Genomic DNA, 13,207 nt, shown 5'->3' on the forward strand with positions numbered 1-13,207 from the left:
TTTCATTTGAAGGATAATTTGCAAATTTTGATACTTCAGTAACCAAGTCTAATCCTGCGCTAACCCCTGGAAGCACAATAGCATCACTATGTGACCAGAATCCAAATATTTTAAAACAGTACTCTTTCATTTTTAAAATGTAAATCAGTGGACATGTTTATGGGCTCAACCATTGAAAGCACTCCAAAAACTCCTCTAAAAGAGTCTGTGATGCCTTCAAATTATTGGGATTGCTTTGTACCTCTCCAAAATTACTAAGAAGCATGAAGTTATTTTCAACCTGGTATGATATATGCATTTTTAAAGCAGTCATTTTCCAAACATGTGCTATTGAAAAATATAGTGACAAGGGCATGTCTTGAGGTTGAAAACCGCTGTCTTCTGAATGAGGCCCCTAGCCCTTAGTGACTGAAATCATTAAACTCTTTTTATTTGTCTCACATAGATGTAAATAATGTGACTGCCTTGCTTCTTCTCATCAGATGCACTCAATTGCCTTTGTCTTTCTTCTGAAGACTGTCACGAAGGTGTTGGTGGGAGAAAAGACAGGGAAATAAAAAACTTGTAATTTCACCTCAAGAGAATATTCTGTGTTTCAAAGCTAACCTCCCGCTGCCTAATCCTATTTTGCATGTCAGAAACTGAAAATTATGTTGGCCTCCCTGTGTGACTTTGAGACACTTCTAATCTCTGCTCCATTCTCCCACCCTCAGGCAGATGGAGGTCCTGGGCCAACTAGAGGTGATGTCATGTTCTCAAAGAGACAGAAAAGAAATGAGATGAATAGTTTCCAAAGTATTCCCCAATTTTGATGCAACCACTTGGATAGTTTTCACTTGCTAAGGACTATGCTGAGCACTCACATCCCCATGATAAACCAGCAGGAGAAACCAAATGTGACTCCCTTTTTGCAGACAGGAATATGGTACCCAGACTTCAGGGTTAGTGGTGGAGGCAGATACCTGAGCTCTCCGCTGGGTTGTTATACTGCCTTCCACTAGGCCACTTGCCATGGCCATGGGGGTGATAAGACTCTCCATTAGGGACACCACTATAGGTTTGGAGGGATTGGGAGCCAAGGCAAAGCCTAAGTAGGGAGAAGAGGGAAAAGCTTCAACAAGCATTGCAAGGGACTTTCTCTTGCCTTTGACTACAACTCCCTACCTCACCTTCTTCATGGCCAAGTTATTTTGCCCTACCAGACTCAGCTCAGACTCCACCTCCCTTGCACAGTTTAATCCCATGCTCTCTGTCTCCGCTCTAATCCCATAGGTCCTACAGCAGCTCCCTGGGATTTCCTCTATTATCATGCCCTTCACACTGTGTTAATATCTTGAGTTTGTCTTTCTCTCTCATTAGACTGTGGGTTTTTTGAAGGCAGCAGTTATGTCATTTATTGCAAATAATTCAATAAATGATTGTTGAATGAGTAAATAAATGCATAAAAGAATGACTGAGTTCAGATGAGGAAACAGGAGCTTTGTGACCTGCCCAATTTCACATAACTAGTTATGCCTGTACATATGTAAAAGTTATGTCTCCTAATTTCTGATTCAGGGCTTTTTCTACTATACTTCACTAAACTCTGGATGTCTTTCCTCTTTAAGAGTCCCCTATAAAGATAAGCTAACACCCTGGGAGAAATTAATGTAACCATTTGAAAGGAAATAGAACATAGATTAAGAATATAGGAGGAAAAAATGACAAAATTAGGAGAAAAAGAAAACATTAAAAAGTGAATAAATAAGAGAGATGATCAATAAAACCTTTGCTTATTTCAGATTATCATGTAGGGGTGATCTCAGGAATGTAGTTTGTCAATGTGTAAGGAAAAACAGGAACTTATACTCAAGACATTCATATGTTTTATTTCTGCACATCTCGATACTAAAGTCTAAGAAATATACAGAATGAATAAAATATAATTAATTAATGTCAAAAACTGTGAAGGATCTGAGATTTCACCAAACATGCAACTAGCATGAGTGCTGAAAGAAGACACAAGATTATTTGTTAGAGATGAAAGACAGTTTATTACAGCAGGTGCCAGGGTTTCAATATTTTTTGCATTGGTTACTTGAGCTACAATTCCCACAGAGCAACACGAAAATAGCCATATTATACCTGCATATGCAGTCAATTATGTTTCCAGCAGAAGAACACTGATCTGAGAGAAATGGAATCACTTATTATGGGCAGGAAGCGCACCTGCCCTTTTCTTTAGTGGAAGACATTATCTTTATTATATTGGGAAGCTAGCACGTCTGTCCTCTGTTCTGAAGGGGACTTCATCTGTATCTTCCAAGGCTGTTCATTATTCAAAATGCTTGAATAGACAGATAGTCAGAAACAAAGGTAGTCAGTATCTCTATTCATAAGATGTGCAGAAACATAAGAAACCAATGGGTAGTTATCCCAATAATGAGCTGATTTCTTTGTTGATTCACCTATTGAATAATACTTAGTAATTATGTGTCAGGCACTGAGCTGCATGTGGGGGATACAATAGTGAGTGAACCTTGATATGGTTCCTGGCTTCAGAGAGTTTACACTTCAGTGGAGAAGATTAAATATTAATCAAATAATCTCATAAATGCACACAAAGTGGCAACAGTAATGAGGACTCTCAAAAGAGGTCAATGGCACTCAGGAGGGGCTCTGTAGGAAGTGTTGCAAAAGTGCATCACAGGAGCATTTGAGGTAGGGAGACAAGAAAGGCTTTCCTGAAAAAGTGGATCTTGAGATGAGACCTGAAAGGCAAGTCAGAACTAACGAGGCGAAGAAGAGAGGCCAGAGGTTCCAAGGCAGATGGAATAGAGCAAGAAAAGGGCCTGCAGCAGGAAGGAGAATGTCATTCCTGAGTGAGGGCATCACACAGTTTGTTCAGCGTAGTCATATTTTATGCCTGTTGTCCAAGACTAATTATTAACAGCATCTCTTTCCCTCTCCATAGTGTCCTTGAGAAATTGAGATAGTCAGAGATCAGAGAGGGAGAATATGTATCAGATAAGGCTAGGTTAGAAAGGTAAGTAGGACTAGAGAATTTTTTTTTTCTTTTTTTTTTGAGACAGAGTCTCACTCTGTCACCCAGGCTGGAGTGCAGTGGCATGATCTCGGCTCACTGCAAGCTCTGCCTCCCAAGTTCAAGAGATTCTCCTACCTCAGCCTCCTGAGTAGCTGGGACTACAGGCACCCGCCACCATGCCTGGCTAATTTTTTTTTGTTGTTGTTGTATTTTTAGTAGAGACAGAGATTCACCGTGTTGGCTAGGATGGTCCCGATTTCCTGACTTTGTGATCCGCCCGCCTCAGCCTCCCAAAGTGCTGGGATTACAAGCGTGAGCCACCGCGCCCAGCCAGACCAGAGCATTTTGAGCCTTATAGCCTCCAGTAACAATCTTGTTCATTAATCCAAGAGCAAGGGGAAGCTATGTAAGGGTTTTAAATACTGCATGATCAGCGTTTCATTTTGAAGAGATCACTTTGGTCTAGAGTTGGAGAAGAGTTAGAGGAGGGCAGGAATAAGTAGCTAAACAAGGAATTGTTGAAGTCTATTACTGTGCTTCAGGAAAGATAACAGTCCAAGTCCAAGCTGGACAAAGATGCAGCGGTAGGGAAGGAAAGAAGTGTTTAGATTGGTGTTTAGAGGATACGATCAACAGGATATGAAAAGAAAAGTAAGAGGGTGCCAAAAATGACTCCAAGATTTCTGTCTGGTGGAAACATTAAAGAGTGGCAGGCATGGTGGCTGACGCCTGTAATCTCAGGAGTTCAAAACCAGCCTGGCCAACATGGCAAAACCCTGAATCTACTAAAAATACAAAAATTAGCTTGGCCGCAGTGGCACGCACCTATAATCTCAGCTACTTAGGAGGCTAAGGCAAGAAAATCGCTTGGGCCTGGGAGGAGGAGGTTGTAGTGAGCCTAGATCGCACCACTGCATTCTGTTCTGGGTGACAGAGCAAGACCCTGTCTCAAAAAAGAAAAAAGTTAAAAAATTAAAAACTGTTAAAGAGTGTATGTCAAGATGTCAGTTGGCAGTTGGATAAGCAGAGAGGGACTCAGGAAATCTGGGCTGGAATTATAAATCTAGGAATCAACAGAATCTAGACCATAACAGAAGCAATGGGTGTGAATGAGCTGACCCAGGGTGGTCCAAGAGAGAGCCTAGGACAGAGCAGGAAGGAAGGCCAAGACTCAGCGGTCAGAGTAGGATGAATTGCAGTCAGAGGGGACTGAGAAGTAGTAGTCAATGGTATGAAGAAAACCTGCAGACTGTGGTTTCCAGAAAATCAACAGAAGGAAGAAGGAAGTTGTCAACAAGGTCAAATCTGCTGGGCAATGAGGTAAGAGGAAAACTGAAAAACGTCATTGGGTATAAAGACATTGAGATCACTGGCCAGCTTAGAAGGAGGACCTTCATGGGGGAATGAAGGCTGTAGTGGATTGGAGAAGGCTAAGCAGGGAAAGAGAAGGAAAGCAATGGAGACAACATGTGTAGGGACAACATTTCTGAAAACTCAGACTATGAAAGAAAGGAGACAGAAAGGGCAATGGGAAGAGGGAGGGCATAGGCTTTATATTGTGAAAATGGGAAAGGCTTGAGCAAATTGAAATACTTCTGATGGAAGTTTCCAGTTGAGAAAGGAAGAGGTTAAGGGAAGGCGAGAGGAGGGGTAATCACTACTACAAGGTTCCTGACAAGAATGGAGGGGATGGCGTCCAAAGCACGGGAGGAGAGAGTTGACCTTGGAGAAAACAAAAGAATGCTCCTCCACTGCAGTAGAAAGGAACCCCAACGTTCTGGTCCAGGTGGAGGAAGGTCTGTAACTTGGAAGAGAGAGATTGAGAGAATTCCTGTTGGAATGGAAAAGTAGAAAGTCGGACTATTTGCCAAGACTACGGAAGGAGATTGGGGAACAGGAGGAACCAAAGCCTTTGAGGATAATGGAGGTCTGAAATGGCCATGACAGAGAGTAGGGAGCGGGTGGAAGGAGAGCTTCAGACAGAGCACACGCTTACACGCACACACACGCACACAAGCGAGGCAGGGCCCAAAATCCTGCTACTCCTCCTCTCCACACTCAGTAAATTCTCTCGAATGCAGCCGGGCAGGCCCTCTTCTTCCTTTCCACTTGCCTCCCTGGAACCTTCCTGTTCCCTCACTTTTCTACCACCAGGTTCATTCCCACAACCAAAGACAGCCTGGTGAACCAAGCAGGAAACTCCACCCTTCCGAAGGCTGTGAGAGGAGAGGGAAGTTGCCAACCCTCATCATTTAATACCTGTCCTTTCCTCCTTGCCACATTTACAGAAATCACGTAAAATCACCCCAAATGGTCAAGAAGGTCTGTTGCTGTTTGTTTTGACCAAAGCCATGTGCTCTCCTTCCATTTATTCTGGCAGTGACAAAATGTCAGTATTTCAAAGCAGGGAGAGCCTGCATAATTATTTGGTTCAAATCATTCCTTTTTCTAATGAGGGAACTGAAGCCCAGGCAAGCTTCATGATCCGTCTCATCAGTGGGGTTTTCACATTCTTTGAGAATGTGAAATACTGGAGAATTAATCTGAGCAAATCGGATGAAGAGGTGAGCTGTGGTGTGCAATGAAAATGAACTTATCTTCCCTCTCTGAACTCAAAAGTGCTTCCATTCAAGTCAAATGCTCTTCAAGTCTGAAAATGAAAGCCTCCTGTCTTTTAATGGGAAGAGAAATTGTGTCACTTAATTATGGAAGGATCAGAAGAGGAAACCTCATAACAAAGGAACCTAAATCCAGGATTCTGGAGCTCTCAGCAGTGGAAGGAAAATCATTCTCCTGACCTGGAAATGACCCTCCCTTGGAATGAGAGTATCGTGCTTGCCTGACACTCCGAAAGATAGCAGTGCTCAAAGTCCTGGGGCTTTGATGGGTTTTGAAGGGGCTGGAGGGTGGGGGAGCTTGGGAGTAGGGGGGCGCTGTGGAGGGAGAAGGATGGGAGGTTCTGCAGGGGACAGAGCTATTGCTTGGTGTTAGTGTCCTCAGGCTGTCCCTGGGGAGGGGGCTGCTAGGGAATGGACTGTGAAGAAACCTGCAGGGGGCCAGGAACTCAAGTCTTGTCAGTTCTAGGTCACTGAAGGCACATGGCTTAGAATAAAGCATCCATAAATCGCCTTATGCATCGGAAAGAAACTGACAGCGGGGCTTGAAAGGACATCCATTTCTGGAATAATCCGAGAGTGCTGCAGCTTCAGCAGAGCAGATTCAATGGGGAGGAGGGGATTTTCATTTTGCGGTGGTTTTGCCCCCATTGGGAGGTTTATCCAGAGGACATGAGAGGTGAAGTTGAAGGCAAAAGCCCTCGCCATCAACCCAGAGGGCAGTTTCTCTTGAATTCTTCACACATCTCTGAAAAAAAGGAACCAGACGTCATAGCCATTTGCCAGTGCAGAAATGAAAGCAAGAGACAGGGGGCGGGTGGGGGGGAAAGGAGGAAGCTCGAAGGTAGGGTGAAAGGCACATGAAACAGGGACAGAAACCCCGCACTATTTACAGTCAAGTAATTGGGAGTTACCATAGTCATAACAGAGACAGCATGCACTTAGAAGCATTATCAGTCCCTTTGTACTTACTTAAAAGCAACAAGGCAAAACGCGCACATGGAATTTCAGTTATAGCCACACAAAATTATTGCAAATGCTATTTTCCCATCTCATAACTTAAAAGGAAAAAAAAAGCTCTTCATTTGGAGACCTGCAGCTCTGTTGTTGGTTGGTTTTTTTTGGGGGGGCGGGGGTGCGTGTGTGTGTGTGCGTGGAAAAAAAGCACTCTAGTGGGTGGAAAATCCACTTTGGGGTTGAGGGCCGGCAGATGCACTTTAATACCCACACCCTACGCAGGGGTCTCCTGTGTCCCTGTAGGAAGCCTCCCTGGGGTCTTTACCCCACAGGTGCAGCTCCCTGAAGGCAATTGGCTTGTTTTCATTTTTCTCAGGCAAAATCATTCCTGACATGTGAAGGCAAATTTCACAGGATAACTGTGAAACATTTTGCCCAAAACACAGATTTTGAAAGAAGTTGGTAAGTGACATGTAGCTACAACAGCTAACATTTTATGAGTACGGACTGCATGCCAGGCAAGGGTCCCAGCATATTTCAGAGGCGGGATTTGAGCCCAAGCGAGCCAGTTCAAACCTGTGCTCTCCACCACTAGTCCATATGTGTTCCATTTGCTTCAAACACTCCTCCATCATAAGTGCTATTTATCCCTTAGCTGGGTCCTGGGGAGAGGTGACAGCATGCTGGCAGCCCTCGCAGCCCTCGCTTGCTCGCTCTCAGTGCCTCCTCCGCCACGGCGCCCATTCTGGCCGTGCTTGAGGAGCCCTTCAGCCCGCCGCTGCACCGTGGGAGCCCTTCTCTGGGCTGGCAGAGGCCGGAGCCGTCTCCCTCGGCTTGCGGGGAGGTGTGGAGGGAAAGGCACGGGCGGGAACGGGAACGGGGGCTGCGTGCAACGCTTGCGGGCCAGCTAGAGTTCCAGGTGGGCGTGGGCTTGGCGGGCCCTGCACTCGGAGTGGCCCGCCGGCCCTGCCGCCAGCGCAGTGAGGGGCTTAGCACCCGGGTCAGCAGCTGCGGAGGGTGCGCTGGGTCCCCCAGCAGTGCTGGCCCACTGGTGCTGCACTTGATTTCTCGCCCGGTCTTAGCTGCCTCCCCGCGGAGCAGGGCTCAGGACCTGCAGCCTGCCCTGCCTGAGTCTGTCCCCTGCCCCCCAACCCCTCGCCCCCCAACCCCTGGCCGTGGGCTCCTGCGTGGCCTGAGTCTCCCTGACGAGTGCTGCCCCCTGCTCCACAGCGCCCAGTCCCATCCACTGTCCAAGAGCTGAGGAGTGCAGGTGAAGGGTGCAGGACTGGCAGGCAGCTCCACCTGCGGCCCGGGTGTGAGGTCCACTGGGTGAAGCCAGCTGGGCTCCTGAGTCTAGTGGGGACTTGGAGAATCTTTATGTTTAGCTAAGGGATCATAAATACACCAATCAGCACTCTGTATCTAGCTCAAGATTTGTAAACACACCAATCAGCACCCTGTGTCTAGCTCAGGGTTTGTGGATGCACCAATCAGCACTCTGTATCTAGTTAGTCTGGTGGGGACTTGGAGAATCTTTATGTCTAGCTCAGGGTTTGTAAATGCACCAATCAGCCCTCTGTGTCTAGCTCAGGGTTTGTAAATACACCAATGGACACTCTGTATCTAGCTAATCTAGTGGGGAGTGGGAGAACTTTTGTGTCTAGCTCAGGGATTGTAAATGCACCAATCAGCACCCTGTCAAAACGGACCAATCAGCTCTCTGTAAAACAGACCAATCGGCTCTCTGTAAAATGGACCAATCAGCAGGATGTGGGTGGGGCCAGATAAGGGAATAAAAGCAGGCTGCCCCAGACAGCAGTGACAACCTGCGTGGTCCCCTTCCACCCTCGGGAAAGTTTGTTTTTTCGCTCTTTGAAATAAATCTTGCTGCTGCTCACTCTTTGGGTCCACACTGCCTTTATGAGTTGTAACACTCACTGCGAAGGTTTGCAGCTTCACTCTTGAAGCTAGCAAGACCACGAACCCACCGGGAGAAACAAACAACTCCAGATGCACTGCCTTAAGAGCTGTAACACTCACCGCGAAGGTCTGCAACTTCACTCTTGAGCCTGTGAGACCACGAACCCACCAGAAGTTAGAAACTCCAAACACATCTGAACATCAGAATGAACGAACTCCAGACATGCCACCTTTAAGAACTGTAACACTCAGCGCGATAGTCCGCGGCTTCATTCTTGAAGTCAGTGAGACCAAGAACCCACCAATTCTGGACACACTGGGATGCCTTCCTGCCTTCTCCCCCATAGCTGGGTTGTGACCCCCTCCTTCCTGCTGCCCTGAAGCCCTTGCACTGAAGCCCCCATCACAGTTCATGGCTCATGATTGCAACTAGCTTGGACCTGGCTTTCCATGTGAATTGTAATTCCATGAGAACAGGTTTAGGTTATATCTAAGCACATTATGGCACAGAATTTATGTGTCTAAATGCATACATGTGTGAACTGGTACAAATGTCCAGGGCTTTGTCCCGCAAGAGCTCCTAATCAGGGGAGTTGGGGAGACAGAGCTGTGATGGTTAACTTCATGTGTCAACTTGACTTGGTCATGGGGTACCCAGATATGTGGTTAAGCTTTATTTCAGGGTGTGTCTGTGGGGGTGTTTCAGGATGAGATTAGCATTTGGATTGGTGGACTCAATAAAGCAGATTTCCTTCCCCAGTGTGGATGGGCATCACTCAATCCATTGAGGACCTGAATAGAATAAAAGGGCTGAAGAAGCCTGAATTCTCTATCTCTGCTGGCTGTTTGAGCTGAGACATTGATCTTCTGCCTTTGGACTGGGACTTGCACCATCAATACTTGTGGTTCTCAGGCCTTTGGACTCAGATTGGAATTACACACTACCACATTTCCTGGGTTTCCAGCTTGCAGATGACAGACTGTGGGATTTCACAGCCTCCGTCATCATGTGAGCCAGTTCCTCATAATAAATCTCCTATTGTTTCTGTTTATCTGGAGTCCCCTATACAATGACTATCATACCTTGTAGACAGGCTACAAGGGCTGCAGTCAAGTTTTTAAATAGGGGTCTGTCCTTACATGGGGCAGGACTGGTGGCCTCTGCCTGGGATTGCAAGGAAAGGGTGCAATGGTGCTTAATTATGAATGAGCAATATTTCAACCAGGCAAGAAAGAAGAAGGGACACGAATAAATAAATTATACAGCACTTTGGAGAATGGTGAAGAAGAGCTCAATTCAACCACGTAAATATCCCATCCAACTCCTGCAATAGACCAGGCACTGTCTGGGTGTAATGAGTTAAACCAGTAGAAGTCTCTTCCCTCAAGAACTTCCCAGTCCAGTGAGGAAGGGAGACACATGACCAGATCATGGTGGGATTTGATAATCACAGCTGCCTGACCAGGAATTGGCTACAGGGGTGTCAAGGCACTGAGCCACTAAGTAGGGTCCGGCCAGGGCCTTTGACTAAGAGAAATCCTTGTCCAGCACCCGGTGACCTACAGGTTCTATTTTCTACACATGCCATGAGTGGAAGAGCCAGGAAGCCCTCATAGGACAAAGCTACTAGAGGTTGCTCTGGGGGCAGAGGATCAAGGCAGGCTTGCAGGAAGAGGTGATTCCCAAGTTGGGCCCTGATGGTAAAATAAGAGTTTGCCAAAGAGACAGGTGGAAGAGACATTAGCCAGAGAGAACAGCTGAAAATGGTGCTGATGGGGACAGCTAACACTCACTGAGCAGTTATAAAGGGCCAGCCCTGGATCTAGAGACTTTTCAACTTATCTCATGGAATCCTCTCAGCCCTCTGAGGAAGGAAGGTCATTTTACAGATGCATAAATCAGGGCACAGAAAACCATATAACCTTTTCAAAGTCGCAGAGCTTTTGAACAATGATGCAAACTTGTCCCACAGTTCTGAGTTAGAGCACTACGCTGCCTCCTTTTAGAAAACCCCTAGAGGAATAAAACAAAGGATAGGGGAAAGCCATCGGGAAGAGTGGCCAACCCAAGTGGTTTGGTTTTCCCCCTGGCATAGAGTGCTGGGCAGTAGGTGGTGGGAAGTGTCAAAGGGGAACATGCCACTCAGCTCAGGACAGGAGCGCCAAACGGGCAGTTGGCATGAAGTCTGTGCCCAGACAGCTGTCCTTGAAGTTTGGGAACTAGGCAGGGAGGACTCTAAAATGCATCTGCAGAGGTCAGTGAGGACCAGGCCGCTGCTGTCCATGAGCCCCGTATTAGGAGTTAGGCAGGAGTTAGTACATAGGGAATCTCTGAAGACTTGTGAGCAAGGAATGGTTGGCTCCATCCTGCGTTTCAGAAAGATACCCCCAGAGCAGTGTTGAGAATCAATGGGAGAGGTGAGAGTTTGGATGGAAAGGTGTTTGAAGGATCTTGCTGCAATCTAGCTTGACAGGGGTCTGTGGGGGGCTCACAGGCATGCCATGCTCCATGTTCTAGAAGGTCACGGGTGTTCTGATGATACAAGTGCTTTGATTTGTGTATTTATTTTCCAAAGATTTGTACCATCCCAGGGAAAGGGTCCTCAAAACACACTCCTCCAACACATTCCTCTAGCCTGCCCCCTTTTGCTATTCTTATTCTCCCTGAATCCTCCTCAATATTTTCCCAGCAACTTCAAATGCATCCCCCTTGCCTAATGCACCGCAGTTAGTGACCACATGCAACCACCTGTGTCTTGCCCTCTACCTTGAGGAGTTTCTTGGGGCAGTTCTGCTCTACAAATACAAGACTGGTCTCCTTGGGAGGAATTCAGGAGAAGCCAATGTTCTCTGTCTTATTGCACAAGCAAAGATGAGCGTCCCCAGGCACTTCTCTCATCCTCTACTCCACACAGGAGAATCTCCTTATTCTGCATGTAGATCTGCAGAATAAAGATACACACACACTTGGAATTCTGCCTTGTAGTGTTAATTTCATTTCTTAAATTAACCTCAACTACTCAAACAGATTGTAAAATAATGGAAGGCACAGGCTACCAATCCCTTTCGCTTATTTTGAACCATTCTTATCACCAAAGAAGTGCCCAAAGTTGACATTTAGTAACAACATGTTACACATGTAAAGGAAGAAGGGAAATTTCTTCTTATCAGATAAGACTTCTGTAGGGAAAAAACTGATTTTAAAAATTTGATGCTGTAAATGTGTACATGCAGTACCCGAAGCCCCAACTGACTCCCACTAAATTAATTGTGGTTCAGAGATGCCTGTTTGGGTCTGATAAACAAATGAGGTAGGCCAGCTACTGTCACTTTTCCCATAAAGATTTCTATCTTCAGGGGAATAAAGGCTCGCCTGCCCATGACCGAGTTCAGGTTGGGAAGGTCAGTGGGATGTGTGCTCCCTGTATCCAGCACCAGCTCAACCCTGACTTCCAAGCCTTTTATTTTGAGACCGAGGCTGCAGCCAGCAACTGTATCCATGACAACAACACACTTCAGTCCCCAGGTGGACCAAGAAGCAGCAGCATGGGAAAAGAGACATTTCCCAGATTCTTCCTGGAACGAATGTGTGTTTGGAGCAGGAGGGCCCAGGAACACTCTGGAGACAACGCCTACAACAAGGGAATCATGTCCTTTGCTGGGCCCGAAGCTCTATCGTCAAGTGGTTTGTGGACAATCGACATTCGTGCTGACCCCAACACAGAGCAGGAGCACCTGTTTGTGAGCCCACATGAGGCCTCAAAAAAGACCCATGACACATTGGGGTGGCTCTGAGCCAATGAATCTGGAGTCCCCAGGGCTACAGATGGGTGCCTGACTTGGAGGAGACCAAAAAGTGGGCCACAGAATTCACATCTGGCCGTGTTGTCAAGAACCGGAACCAGAGGGGGGAATTCATCTGCTTGCATTTAATCAGAATGCTCTAGTCATCTGCTTAGAGAAGTCAGTTTATGTAACTCTGGGAACCAAATCCCTATAGAAGTGAATCTGACCGAATTAAGGAATTTTATTTTGTCACTCTCAATAAAATGACAAAAGCAACACATGACAATTCCTCCATTATTTATTTCATGAACACACTCATTAAACCAAGCTGCAGGATTCTCAGTTGTGTAAAAGTACACAGGACACATTTAGTACCATTCACAAGGATGTAGCACCTTTGATTAGAAGTATGTTCAACACATTATTGTGAACTACACTAAAAATAATGATTTTTCATAAGCAAAATTCTCAGAGTAACCTGCAAACACATCCACCAGATGAACTGGGTTGAAAACATGTAACAGTTCCCTCTCTAATGCAAGTTGCTTCTCAGTATTGGGCAAGTTTTCTACCTTTAGTGTCAACGGGAGGATTTCTTTTGCAGCTGATACTGATGTACTCACAGGCCTATTTCTGAAGCTAACAGAAACAGTCAATGGAAATATGAATATAAGGACAAATTCATTTAAAGGGGATCATCAGATAGGTTTTGCTAAATGCGACTTCTGGGAAGTTTTAGATTTAATTTACTGGTTTTATTCAAATTTCCTACTTGAATTGAGGGTAAGAGGTTGAGGCTGTTGTTTCTGCACAATCTTACATAATCCACAGACTTTATTTTTCCAGTCAGCATGGAGACGACATTACCCTCTTCTGGTTTCAGAAAAGGCAGACATTTTAGTTG

This window comes from Hylobates moloch, unplaced genomic scaffold (assembly GCF_009828535.3).
Source record: "Hylobates moloch isolate HMO894 unplaced genomic scaffold, HMol_V3 SCAFFOLD_1, whole genome shotgun sequence".
NCBI classification, from domain to species: Eukaryota; Metazoa; Chordata; class Mammalia; order Primates; family Hylobatidae; genus Hylobates; species Hylobates moloch.